Source organism: Tamandua tetradactyla, chromosome 1 (assembly GCF_023851605.1).
Source record: "Tamandua tetradactyla isolate mTamTet1 chromosome 1, mTamTet1.pri, whole genome shotgun sequence".
Lineage (NCBI taxonomy): Eukaryota > Metazoa > Chordata > Mammalia > Pilosa > Myrmecophagidae > Tamandua > Tamandua tetradactyla.
This window is the reverse complement of record NC_135327.1, coordinates 208,212,311-208,226,212: the sequence shown is the minus strand read 5'-3', so window position 1 is coordinate 208,226,212 and position 13,902 is coordinate 208,212,311. Positions and strand designations below refer to the sequence as shown.

General features: G+C 37.9%; 1 long non-coding RNA gene across 1 annotated transcript in view; it reads right to left on the bottom strand.

The window, feature by feature from the left end:
- Positions 1-2,062: 2,062 nt before the first annotated feature.
- Positions 2,063-13,902, bottom strand: part of LOC143675724 (uncharacterized) — a 79,511-nt gene continuing 67,671 nt past the window's right edge. The window contains exon 3 of the long non-coding RNA XR_013171672.1: positions 2,063-8,715. This is a non-coding gene — a long non-coding RNA (uncharacterized LOC143675724). The remainder of the gene's footprint in view (positions 8,716-13,902) is intronic.

Below are 13,902 nucleotides of genomic sequence, written 5' to 3'. Positions count from 1 at the left end.
TCCCAATCCCATTGTTTAAAGGCAGCCATTTTTTCTAATCCTTATTCAGTACCATATGTTGGAAACTCTAGATTATCCCCACGGGGATATGCCTCACTCAACAGTGGGTGTTAAACTGGATTGGGTGGAGACATGTCTCCAGGTGAGTCTTGATTACTTTACTGGACTCCTATAAAAGAGGGAACATTTTGAATAAAGCTGGAGATTCAGAGAGAGCAGAGAAGAATGACAGAGGCATGAGAAAGCCACAACAGAGAACACCACAGAACCATGAAGTAGAGTCCACCAGCCAGTGATTTTTGGAGATAAAGAAGGAAAATGCCTTCTGTGGATCTGGAGAGGAGGCTAGCAGATGATGCTGTGTTCACCATGTGCCCTTCCAGCTGACAGAGAAACCCTGACTGTGTTTGCCTTCTGCCTTTCCACTCAAGAGAGAAACCCTGGACTTGACTGGCTTATTGAATCAAGGTATCTTTCCCTGCATGCCTTACATTGAACTTTTCTATAGACTTGTTTTAACTGGAAAATTTCCATAGCCTTAAAACTGTTAACTTGCAACTTATTAAATTCCCCTTTTTAAAAGCTGTTCCAATTCTGGCATATTGCTTTCTGGCAGCTAAAAAACTGGAACAGATAGTGACATCATTTTGGAAATCTGATAATACCAATTCATACCTTTAGACGTGAATTTTATGGAATGTGAATTATATCTCAATAAAGCTATTGTATTAGCTAGGGCTCTCTAGAGAAACAGAATCAGCAGGAGATATCCATAGATAAAAAATGTATAATAGTGTCTCACATAACCATGGGGATGTAAAGTCCAAAATCTATAGGGCAGGCTGTGAAGCTGGCAACTTCACTGAAGGGTCTGGATGACATCTACAGGAGAGGCTCACCGGCCAAAGATGAAGAATGACTGTCTCTTCTGAATCCTCCGTAAGAGCCTTCTGGTGAGTAGATTAAGCATCACTCACTGCAGAAGACACTCCCATTGGCTGATTACAAACACAGTTAGCCAAGGATGCAGCCAACATAATCATGATCCCAGTCCATGAAATGTCCTCATACGAACAAGACAGGCCAGCACTTGCCCGACCGGACGACCGGTCATCATCACCTGGCCAAGTTGGCACGTGAACCTATGACCGCTATCATAAAATAATAAAGAATATGGAGATGATTGACATGTTCATTATCTTGATTGTGGTGCTGCTTTCACAAGTGTATACATATATCAAAACTCATCAAATTGTGCACTTCATATATGTGCAGTTTAATGTATGTCATTTATACTTCAATAATTATATTTCAATATACTTTAATTAATCTTCAATAAAGCTCAAAAAAACTAAACCAGATGCACAAGCATTTTTTAAAAATTTTCTTATTTAAGAGAATAAAAATACACTTAGAACCACCAAATATAGATATCTTAGTGAGATTAACCATGGGCATATTTAAACAAAGTATACATATAATCATTGTAAAACCTGTGTTTGTACAGTAAGTTAGATAAACCAATTTAAAATTAAGGAAACAAGGAAAAAATATACAAATTCAGATAGCAAAGTTCATTAAATTCTAAGTATTAAACACTGACTTAGATACCAGTTGATTGGCTTCCAAAACTGTGAATGTTCTCAAAATATCAAGTAGAAAGTTCTTACACATATCTGCATTGCTATAGTAATGACCTATGTTAGTACATATTTCCCTGATTTCAGGAAAATATGAAGATACAGATACTTTTACAATTACCTTATAGAAATCTTGACCACCTGAAATGGTATGTTAGTTTATGCATAGGCATATAAAAAAAATCTAAGTAAACATCATAAAGCCTGTTTATATAGTGTGTTTCATAAACCAATTTAAAATTTAAGCAAGGAAGCAAAAATTCTACAGATATCAGAATTTCTTCAATTCTAAAGTTTCAAACTATCTTAAATACCATTTAATTAACTATCAGAACTGCGACAAGCATATCTTTCAAAACAGCAAAAATAGTGTTCTTCGTTTTCTTTGAGCTATTTATTTTGTAAGGTTGTGGAAGGGATTGGTAAGATTACAGTGGGTGTGTGGTGGTTCTGGGATGTTGATTACCCTGGTTGGGGACATTTCATGTGTAATGTTGATTAAAATTCTTTGGGCCTCAGTTGTAAGGAGGGGGTCAAGTTTAGAATGCAGGAGGATTACTGCAACTCTAGGTAAGGATTAAGAGATGAGCTTCTGGATCAAGGGAGAGGCTACTGAGTTTAGTGGACAATGGCTAATAGGATTCTTTTTAGTAAGTAATGCTCTTCTAGCTACACTTTGGAAAGACAAGTATGACCTTAAGATCCTCAGATAGTGAGACTACTACTGGGAAGAATATTAACATCTTTCCTTTGTCGAGCTGTTTCTGACATCCCTCACCGTCATCCTCCTACCCATTTCATACATACATACTTTTACCTGTGGACCACTCACACAGTCTAAATATGTCACTGTGTCTACTTCTACTGACACTGAGGATGATGATTCATCAGAGAAGGGCTTAAAAATGAACTGAGCTCTAAAAATGGTTTTTAGTAAGCATTTATGAAATACCTTTACCCACCCTCATTTTTCAGCCTGGATTATTAGAAAGATAGGCAAGGCTACAGGCAGGAGAATTACATTTTTTTTCTCTTGTCAGAATTGAAACAGGAATTAGACCAGAAAAAAATGTTTGAAGTTGAGAAAACTCAATGAGTAAGGGATCATGATTGCATTCCTCACTAATTATACAATTTAGCAGGATATTATAAGCAATTTTACTGTAGGTTTGACTAAGTCCTAATGCACTTATAGAGGCTAACTTCTCCAAATTCCATGGAAAGGAGCAAGTCCACACAGACTTACAAAACTTTTTCAAAATACTGGCTTTGTAAAACTTAAGCTATCTGACTCAGCCAGCTTATTAAAGTAGAAGGTAGAAGTCAGCCAAGAGGTTGGAAATGAGGAAGAGCTATTAACATACTCTCAGAACAGCCTTACTTGGTGGGAGGAATCATGGGATTTTCCTTTCACCTCAGATCTACTGGGAAGAGTTGGGAGCTTGAAGAGAGTGCTGAACTGCAACCATTTCAAACCTTCCCCATAAGAGTCCTTGTGGAGGCCAAGTGACCTCTAAGTGGGCGTGGGCTACCATATTCCAAATGACTGAGGGAGAGGTATATGGCCAGATCGAGGAAAACCCCTCACTGTTGTCACAGAAAGTAGAACCAAATTTTCCTACCAGCAATCTTTTTCTTTTTTTTTTTTTTTAAATATTTTTATTGACAAATCTTCACACACATAGAGTTCATACATGGTTTACAATCAATGGATCACATCATCACACAATTGTGTATTCATCAGTACAATCATTTTTAGAACATATACATCACTCCAGAAAAAGCAGTAAAAAGAAAAAAGGAAAATCTCATATATTCCAAAAAAACCCTTTACCCCTCACTCCTATTGACCCCTAATATTTCACTCTACCCAATTTATTTTACCCCTTTCCCCCCTATTATTTATTTATTTTTATCCATATTTTTTACCCATCTGTCCATCCCCTGGATAAAGGAACATTAGACAGGGTTTTGACAATCACATAGTCACATTGTAAAAGCTATATCATTACACAGTCATCTTTAAGATCCAGGTTACTGGAACACATCTCAACAATTTCAGTTACTTCCTTCCGGCCACTCCAATGCACATAAATTAAACAAGGATATCTATATAGTGCATAAAAATAACCTCCAGGGTATCCTCTCAATTGTTGGAAATCTCTCAGCCTCCAAAATTTTATTCTATCTCATTTCTCTCTTCCCCCTTTTGGTCAAGAAGGCTTTCTCAATCCCATGATGCCAGGTCCTGGTGAATCCTGGGTATTCTTTTCCACATTGCAAGGGAATTTTATGCTCTGGAAGTCATGTTCCAACTAGTGGGGAGGGCAGTGAGTTCACCTGCTGAGTTGGCTTAGAGAGAGAGGCCACATCTGAGCAACAAAAGAGGTTCTCTCAGGGTGACTCTTACATATAATTTTAAGTAGGCTTAACTTTTCCTTTGCAGGCATAAGTTTCATAGGGATGAGCCCAATATCAAGGGCTCAGCCTATTGAGTTGGCTGTCCTCTCTGCTTGCGATATCATCAGGAATTCCCCAGGTGGGGCAGCTGAATATTTCCTCTGTTCTCCTTCGACCCCTAGGGAGACTTTGCAAATACTTTCTTATTTTCTGCTCAAATTACTCTGGGGCATATCAGGGCATCATACTAACCTGTACAAACCCACAATTTCTCCAGCCCTATTCAAGAGTCCATGTAATTGTGCTTGAATAAACTGACCATACAAATTAAATTAGATAATGCACTACCCAAAATACAAATTTTGCACCAAATAAACATCCCTTCTTTTGGTCTCACACTGATATTGATGTTTTAAAATACAGACTATATCATTCTTTACTCTGCATTCTATTTTACCTTAGTTCTATCTAGATCAACTTCATTCATATGCCTAGTCGAAGTCTGAACACTTTTTCAACTGTTTAAACAGTTGCTGTATGGGTTAATGCTGACTTTCATAGCTTCAGAGCTCTAACTCTGAGTCTAGGTGTCACATAAATACCAAAAAAGAAATAGCTATATTGTCTTAATTAGTGTTTTCATTTCCTGGCTGTTAAAAAAAATACCATACAAAGAGTTAGCTTAAATAGCCTTAAAGGCTCATGGTTTTGAGGCTAGGAGAAGTCCAAAATCGAGGTGTCAGCAAGGTGATGCTTTCTTCCAGAAGACTGTTGTATTCTGGGGTTAGCTGCCAGCCATCCTTGGTCCTTGGCTTTGCTGATAGATGACAATGCAGATGGAAACACATTCTAAGTACTTTTCCAAGTTCTGGTGACTTCCAGCTTCTGGCAGTTACTTGTGGCTGCATTCTGTCTGACTTTCATTCTGCTTATCAAGGATTCCAATAATATAGATTAAATCCCAATCTGATCACTTGGAACACACCTTAACTGAAGTAACATTTTGAAAATATCTTATTTACAATAGGTCCATATCCACTAGAATGCAGACCAAGACCAAGAACATGTCCAAACTGGGACACACAATTCAATCCACATCACATAGTAAAATCAATGCCTGATGTAGCAGTGCCAGGCAAGCAAGATCTTTCCAGAATCTCCTCTCTCCTCTCTCCCCAACTATAACAGTGGGACATAACATCAGCTAGAAAGCTTCAGAGTGAGAGAAGAACAAATAAAATAAAGTGAGGTTCTCTCTCTCCACCACCACTACATGCTGCCAGTGTAGTCCAAGGCTATAGGAAGGGAAGAACCTTAATAGAAGATTTGTGGTCTTGATCATTACTCTGGCTGGGACATAACTATTATTAACAAATTAAACTAGTCTTGTGAATAGAGAGACCAGAAGATTTTTTATTATCTGGAGAAAAAAAAAAGAGGGGATTTGAACAAGACTTTATTGAGAAGCAGGGGAAGATCATTAAAGTTTATTTCACTTTCATTTCATTTCTTCAATAAACCATTTACATAAGTTAAATCAGAGGATTTTTGGATGAGGTTGGTAGTAATCAGGTGTCTTCCCCCAACCAATATTCTACTTAGGTCTCAGTGGGCTCATGGATTGAAGTGACACAGGGGCCTCAAAACGTGTAATTACACTTACTGGGGCTTATTTGCTTACTGCTATTTGCTGTTTACCAAATTTGCTGCAACAAGGAGCAATACTGAAGCCATGATTTGACAATGTACCCTAGAAATCAGCAAGCTATCTGGTGTCAGGTTGACCACATTGAACCTTTGTCATCATGGAAGAACTAGCAATTTTTCTTGGAAGAATCAGCAATTTTTCCTCTGTGGGATGAACATTTACTCTTGATTTGGATTTGCATTACTTCCTATCATGATCCTCCAGATATACCATCTGTGAACATACTGAATGCTTTAAACAGAGAGACAGTATGAAGTACAACCTGGGTTCTAATCAAGGAACTTACCTGGCTTAGAAGTAGGCAATGCATTGATGCCCAGGACTGCCTCCTTATCCTGAAGCAGAAGGCCTTAAACAATGGCTGATTTTATCAGAAAATAATTAGGATACTTGTAGAATATTGAATTATGTTCCCCAGTAAAGACATGTTCTTGATCTTAATCCACATTGCTATGGTTTTGGAGCTATTTGTAAATAGTTTCTTTAAATGTGGAAAGTTGAGTCAGGGTGTGGACTTATCTGTGAATAGGATCTTTGAAGGTCTTATTTAGGCATAGCCTTAAAAAAAGAAGGTCACACGAGGAGAAGTAGGAAGCCACTGGAAACCTGAAAAGCAGATATATAAGAGAGATATCACCAGTAACTGGAAGCAGAGATGCAGCCCAAGGAACCCTTAGGATTGCAACAAGACAGCCCAGAATGCTATGGACTTTGGGGAGGAAGCATTGATTTGCTGACACCTTGATATTGAACTCAAATATGAGTCAATAGATTCCTACTGTTAAGCTAACCCATTATGTGATATAGCAACCAGCACAACTAAGACAATACCTCATTTATTAAATAAAATACAGAGGGAATTAGAATAGTAGACATCAATAAGCCATAAGTCATTAGGAGAAGTTTGGTTAATGGAATAGATTTCTAGTATTCTGTATCATTAGGTTGTAGGATATGGATATTAATTAACTTTAGATATTGTTAAGCTAAATATAAATGTTTAAATTTCTAGTGTAGTCACTATAAAAAAAGAAATGGAATGATGAGGTGGAGTGCAAGGGAATGACAACTGAAACAAAAAATGGCAAGAAAAGAAAAATATATATAAACAGAAAACACAATAGCTTGACTGGATCACAAATATCAATAATAGCAATCAGTATAATACAGTAAACTCACCAGTTTAAAACCAAAAATTGTGAGACTAGATTTAAAAAACAAATACAGAAAAATAATATACAGCACAGTGTGAGGTATAAGAAACACTCTTACAGCATAAGAACATGCAAAAGTTGAATGATTCCCTGGGATGAATATAAGGTAAAATTGAGAAATACTTTGAGCTGGAAAGACCAAGTAACACTCAGCTTAAGGGCCAATCTCAGGAAAAAGATTAAGTCAGGGGTACCAGCATACCATTGGTTAAAACCTCTGATTAGAGTCTGGAAAAGAAATGAGTCCTAGGAAAGAGACCAAGGCTAAGATCTAGGAAAGCTTGTAAGTTCAGAATACCTGTCATTAAGTTAGAGACACAAACAAATCTCAGAAAGAATTGCAGGAGACTTTTAACACAGAGTGAGCAGAATCAAGTTTACCTATTAAAAGAGCTGGTGGTGTATGGGTAAATGAGTAAAAATTAATTAATTAATTAATTAATAGGGGGTATGGGATGTTTTAGGTGTTTTTACTTTATTTTTATTCTTATTATTTTTGGAGTAATGTAAATGTTCAAAAATCAATTGTGATAATGAATGAACAACTATATGATACTGTGAACCAACACTGCTTGTATACTTTGGAAGATTATATGGTATGTGAATATATAACGCATCTCAATAAAATTACATGAAAAAAGAGCAGGTAATTATTCAAGATTTAAGAAGACTTTTGTATGCCACACTTTACAGGCAGGACTTGGATGCTCTCTTCTTTTGTTTAGACAAGGAAATATAAGAACCTGCTAGAGGGTAAAGCCAGGAGACACAGACAATAGTGGAAGGGAGCTCATACCACAGAGTAAAACATGGGCCTCATCTGGGTATAATTCTCTACCCCCAGAGTATGGGGAACACAGTTTTTTGCCCATCAGAATTTCAGAATTATTGTGGACCAGCAATTGCAATGTGTCTTTCATCCCTTCTCTTCTGTGATGGAGTGCTTAGTGATTATCCTGGTCTTGGTCCATTATCATTGTTGGGGGAGTAGGGGTTAAGATAATTATATTTTTAGTTCATAGGTCTGAAGGGAGCCTCATTGATATCTGATGTAGACCATAAAAGCCTGGATTTTGAACCATGTCATTCATGAACCATGTTGGTCATGTTTTTCCCAAAACATGTCAGGCATGTTGGCTGACATGTTTTGGGAAAAGGAAAACATATTTGTATGAAAAAGGGAAGTCAATATTTTGACCAAGAGGGTGATATATCCAAAATCTACTGTAAATATACAATTTGGTCAAAATTTTTCTTGGAGAGAAAAATTTTCTAGTTTGATTAAAATTCTCTGTCCCATTGACTTTGGGCTAACTTTCATTGGCAAATAGAATTTGGGTGGTAAGTAAGACTACAAGTTTTGACTGGGAGTTTTATGAGGGGTTTCATGTGGTCTGTTCTCCTTTTTTTTTTTTTCCAGATCATCTACTTCCTTTTTTTTCAACTTCTATTGACAAACCAAAACAACATACAAACATGAACATTAACATACAAACATTCCATATATGGTGTACAATCAGTGGCTCACAATATCATCACATACTAGTATATTCATCAGCATGATCATTTTTTAGAACATTTGCATCACTCCAGAAAAAGAAATAACCTTTCAGTTGTGAAGGTTTTCTCAATCCCTTGATGCTGAGTCCCATCTCTTTCTAGGATTTCTTTCCCACGTTGCCAGGGAGGTTTACAACCCTGGGAGTCATGTCCCACAGAGAGGAGGAGTGCAGTGAGTTTGCTTCCATGTTGGCTGAAAGAGAGATAGGCCACATCTGAGCAACAAAAGAGGTTGTCTGGCAGTGACTCTTGGCCTAATTTTAAGTAGCCTTAGCCTATCCTTTGCAGGGATAAATTTCATATGAACAAACCCTAAGATTGAGGGCTTGGCCTATTGAATTCATTGTCCCCACCATCCATTCTCCTTTATTCACTCTTACCACAGCAAAAGCATGCTGCAGATGACTTCCATTACTTCAGTCTGGATCCCAGAATGAGAGACTCATGAAAATCTGAAACCAAACCACAAACCTGTGGTAGAGCCACCACAGACTGGTGAGTTATAAATAAATGTAAGTTGTAAGCTAATGAGATTGGGGGGGGTGTTTATTAAGCAATGAGATTTGAGGGGCTGTTTATTAAGCAGTATCATTAAAGCAATAGCAGATTAAAACAAAAACATAAAACAAGAAACAATAATTTTCAAATATAAGTACAATATAGACCATGCTCTAAAATTGGAATGCTATCAAGTTAGAAATCAATAAGAAAAAGATAATAGAAAATTCTCATGTGTTGGGGAAAAAACTTATCAAAACTGTTCATGGGCAAAGGAAGATATAACAAAAATTCATAAAAAACCAAAACTACAATGTAATGAAAATGGTACCTATTGAATCTGTGAAATGTAGGCTTACTGGTACTTTGGGGAAAATTCATTGCTTAAAATGCTTATATTAGAGAAGAAAAATCAAATAAAAGGTAATTAATCACCCACTATCTTAAAAAATTAAAAACAAAAAAACATTTTAAGGCCAAGGAAAGTAGATGGAAAGGAATAATTAGCTAAGAAATTGATTAAATGGGACTCAGAGTTAAAATCAAGAGGAACTACAAAATAAAAATCTGATTATTTTAAGTGTCAATAATATTCATAAACTTCTTGAGAAACAGATGAAGAAAAGATATGAGGTCAAAAATGATCAATAATAAGGAATAAAAACAATGGAGCAAAACCTCATAGACAACAGCAATTAAATATGAAATAGATTATCATAAACATTATTTGTAGCTGGAGTTATTTGAGGCATGCCAGCAGCTAGAAATATTGAATAGTATAGTAAAGAAAAAAGAGACAAAAACTTTTTAAAGCTGGGTCCACAAACTTTCTCTGTAAAGGTCCAGATAGTAAATACATGTAAAATGCAGTCCATACAGCCTCGATGTCAACTATTCAGCTCTGCCATTGCTCCACAAAAAAACAGGTATAGGCAAACATTTGTTTACATATAATTGAAGGCTGCTTTTGTATTACAATGGAGGTGCTGCCCAATGCCCAAGACCATCTGGCCTGCAAAGAAAAAAATTTGCTAGAGACTGATCTAAAACACACCATGGAATCCTCCATGCTTTCTTTCTTTCTGTTTGCTGGAATGAAGGCATCTCTGGGGACAGATCCACACAACAGAAGGAACCTCATCTCTGAATGATGGCATGAACAGAGCTCATCCCTCTACCCCACCCACCCTCCCAACCAAGCAATGGCATTGGACTGTGGTGTGGGGAAGCAATAAACTTTTGTTATGCCACTGAAATTATGGGGTTATTTGCTAGAGCAGTTAGCCTCACCTGCCCAAATGAAACAGGACTAAATGAGACAGAAAAGATAAACCCTTAGAAGAGACATGAAACTGGTTATCTGATTGTGAAGAGGCATTCCTGTGCTGGTTTTGTAACTGAGAAATCAGGACTTAAAGGGATGATTTTGATTACTGAATCATTTTATAAATGTTCCTTTTGCTTTCAGGATTTTGGAATGGACAAGAGAGAGTACCTGGAAGCCCTGAACTGTAAATAAGCTGTTAAGACATATGAAAGTATTGTAAAAGCCCTTATCTCTTGTCTGGTGCTTCTGTGACTGTCAGCTGTTATGCCTTTTATCTGCTCATTTTCTTAGTAAGTGCTACTGGTAAGGAAAACAGTCATTAGCTAGCCTTGGCCTCTTATATTTGTAAACCATCTGCTAAGCTTTGCCATTGAAAGATAGACAGCTCTGCCTCCTTTCCTTTCAAATTATGTTAACTTATGATAACAATGCTTAACAATGTTTTCTTTTCAGTTTTGAACTTCTGCCTTGAATTTACTATCTGAAATGACCTCATCTTCCCTTACTAGAATCCTTAAAAACTTTGAATCTCTTCTGTTCCAGGGGACTGATTTTTGGCTGTTAGGCTGGCTGCTTTCCTGTTACATGTGTAGTAATAAACTCTTTCTGTCTTTGAAACCTTGGTGTTTCAGGAATTGGTTACTGAGCATGTTGGGCAGAATAATCTATGACTTTTGTCTGGTAACGGTTTGGAACTGTTATGTATCTCATAAAAGCTATGCTTTTCTTGTTTTAAATTTCTATTTTTATTTATTTTATTCAACATAGCAACATACAAACACAAACATTTTTACCATATGATCATTCCATTCTTAATATATAATCAATAACTCACAATATCATCACATAGTTGTAGATTCATCATTATGATCATTTCTTAGAACATTTACATCAATTCAGAAAAAGAAATAAGAAAACAGAAAATAATTTGTATATACCATATCCCTTACCCCTTCTTTTCACTGATCATTAGCATTTCAGTCTACAAAATTTAAAAGCTGTGTTCTTTTATTCAATCTTGTGGGGGAAGACATATTGGAGGCTGGGGACTTTTGATTAGGTTGTTTCCATGAAGATATGACCCCACCAATTCAAGATGAGTCTTAATACACTTACTGGAGTCCTTTAAGAGGGAGACATTTTGGCAAAAACACAGAGGCCTGGAAAAGAAAATATCCTAGGAGATGCTAAGCATAGAGATGAAATCTGAGCTTTGACCCAGAGAAGCTAAGAGAGGATTCACAGACACTAAGAGAGAGAAATGCCCCAAAGATGGTAAGAGAAGACCCACAAGAACACAGAGAGAGCCACTGGAATCTGAAGCTGAAAGCAACAAACTGGGAGCACGGACCATCAGATGTCAGCCATGTGCCTTCCCAGCTGACAGAAGTGATCCAGACGCCAGCAGGCTTTTTTCAGAGCCTAGGTATCATCTTGTTGGTACCTTAATTTTGACATTTTCAAGGCCTTAGAACTATAAATTTGTAAACTAATAGATCCCCTTTGTAAAAAAGAAATCTATTTCTGGTATATTGCATTCGGGCAGTTTTAGCAAACTGAAACAATGCCATTCCTAATTCAGATTCCAGTAAAATTAGAATTAAAAAAATGAAACCAAGGAAGAAACAGTAATGCCTCTGAAAAGGTGGATGAGTAAAACAGAAGGCTGTCCCCTTCTTAAAACCTATTGCAGATAATTTTCTGAATAATGTTATGGTTTCACTTATGAAAGGAAAATGAAGGAGTGTAGAGGAGGAGAAGGCTCAAAAAGAAGGAACGAAAAGATATCAATGGATCAAGGCAAGCTTTATTTGAGAGCTTGAGAGGGATGGCTCGAGGAACAGTCAAACCTGAAGGACTGACTGAACCAAGAGCCATGCAAAGGAGAGGGAGAGTAACATATTTATAGAGCAGAGTTTGTTGAACTCGAGAAAGCTGAAAAGCAAAAGAACAATGTCTTTGTGGTTACACATCTGTGGTTAAATGTTTGGTATGCTTCAGAAATTGTTTGGAACAGGCAGGTGGGGCTCTCCAGTTTGCCAGGGTGGGTGAGGTTGTATCAGCCATGAAAACTTAGGTCAGTTTCAATAGGTCAGGTTAGTTTCCTGCTTTCTGTTAGTTCCATCATTACAGACCCTGGAGGTGCATAAGAAGGGAGCAGGATAACATCATTATATCTGGCTGCTTCCTGCTGATGGGAAGGGGGCATCATGGGGAGATTTCCTTGCTGAGCCTGGAGGAGGAACATTGCTTTCACATGATCTTGAGTTGCAGCTTGGGAGATAGTGGTCATTTGTCCAGCAAAAAACTTTTGTAAGTGATTAATAAAGCAGGGAAGGAAAGAGAAAATTAATATAAGATGTATGAGGGGAGTTATAAGGGTTATGAGCCAAGAGAGGAGATTACCTAGGGCCATAAGGAGCTAAGTGAGGTTGATCCCTGATTTTAGTAGCTAGGTCTCTAAGGCATTGGGCTCCATCTCAGACTAAGTGGGATTGGTCAGTATAAAAATAGCACTGTTCTTGGAGTAATGTACACTTGCCTCCACGTGCACCTGTTAGGAGGTCGAGCCCATGCCTCTTTTGTAAGACTACTACAGCTAAGGAGTCTATTTGATCCTGTAGAGCTATAAGCTGTTTTGAGATATCCTGGAGGCTTGAGGCCAGTTGTTGTGACAGGATGGTAAAGCTGTGTAATGACACACCTAGTCCTGCTGTTTCTGTACTTACCTCAGAGAGGACCCCAAGTGTGGCTGTAGGGGGATTAACTGGATGGCTCTTTTGATTTTTTCAGAGGTGTTTTGGACCAGGTTTGTGAGGATAGGGGTGTCAGGTGGAATTAGGTTTATTTGTGGTGATAGAAAGGCTAGTATGCATGCTCCAGTCCAATTGGTGGGGAGACACAGGAAGGCATTTGAATCACATACCCAGAAGAGTTCAGATGTGTAGGCCAGGCAGGGTAACAAATTAATGCTGGAAGCTGGGAAGAATTAACCTGCTCCTCAGTGTTTCATGTTTTCTCTGTTGTGCCAGAAGGAAATGGAATGTCAAAGGCCCATGGCTGTTAAGGGGCTGAACTTTTGTTAGGGCTGTAACATTTGCAGGGCGGGGTGGGGGTGGGGGTTCTTGTTGCAACATTAAGATGTTACATTTGACAAAGTACCAAAGGTTTTCACAAGTCAGGGGTCTCTGGCAAGTCTGGGGAGAATTTGGAGGGCATGTGCAGATTTGAGTTTCGCCAAGGGTGGTCTTGAAGCCTACTATATCAGGGCAATGTGCCCTGCCTTGACAGTAATAGCTTCCAGGTTTGGTAGTTTCACTGAGTATGCTGGGGGAGGGGGGAGGCATGATCCGGAGGTGTGGTTTTCCAGGAATTCCTTTGATCTATAACAGGAGTTGGATGTGGGATGTGGGGGTGGAGAAGTATAGGGTGAGATTTCACTTGGAGGAAGCTAAATTTCCTGCTGGAGTTGATTCTGGGAAAAAGGGATGGAATACGCACAGTGCAACCTGATAGGCAAGAATTACATGGGTTTGGACAGGGCCTAAGACAGGG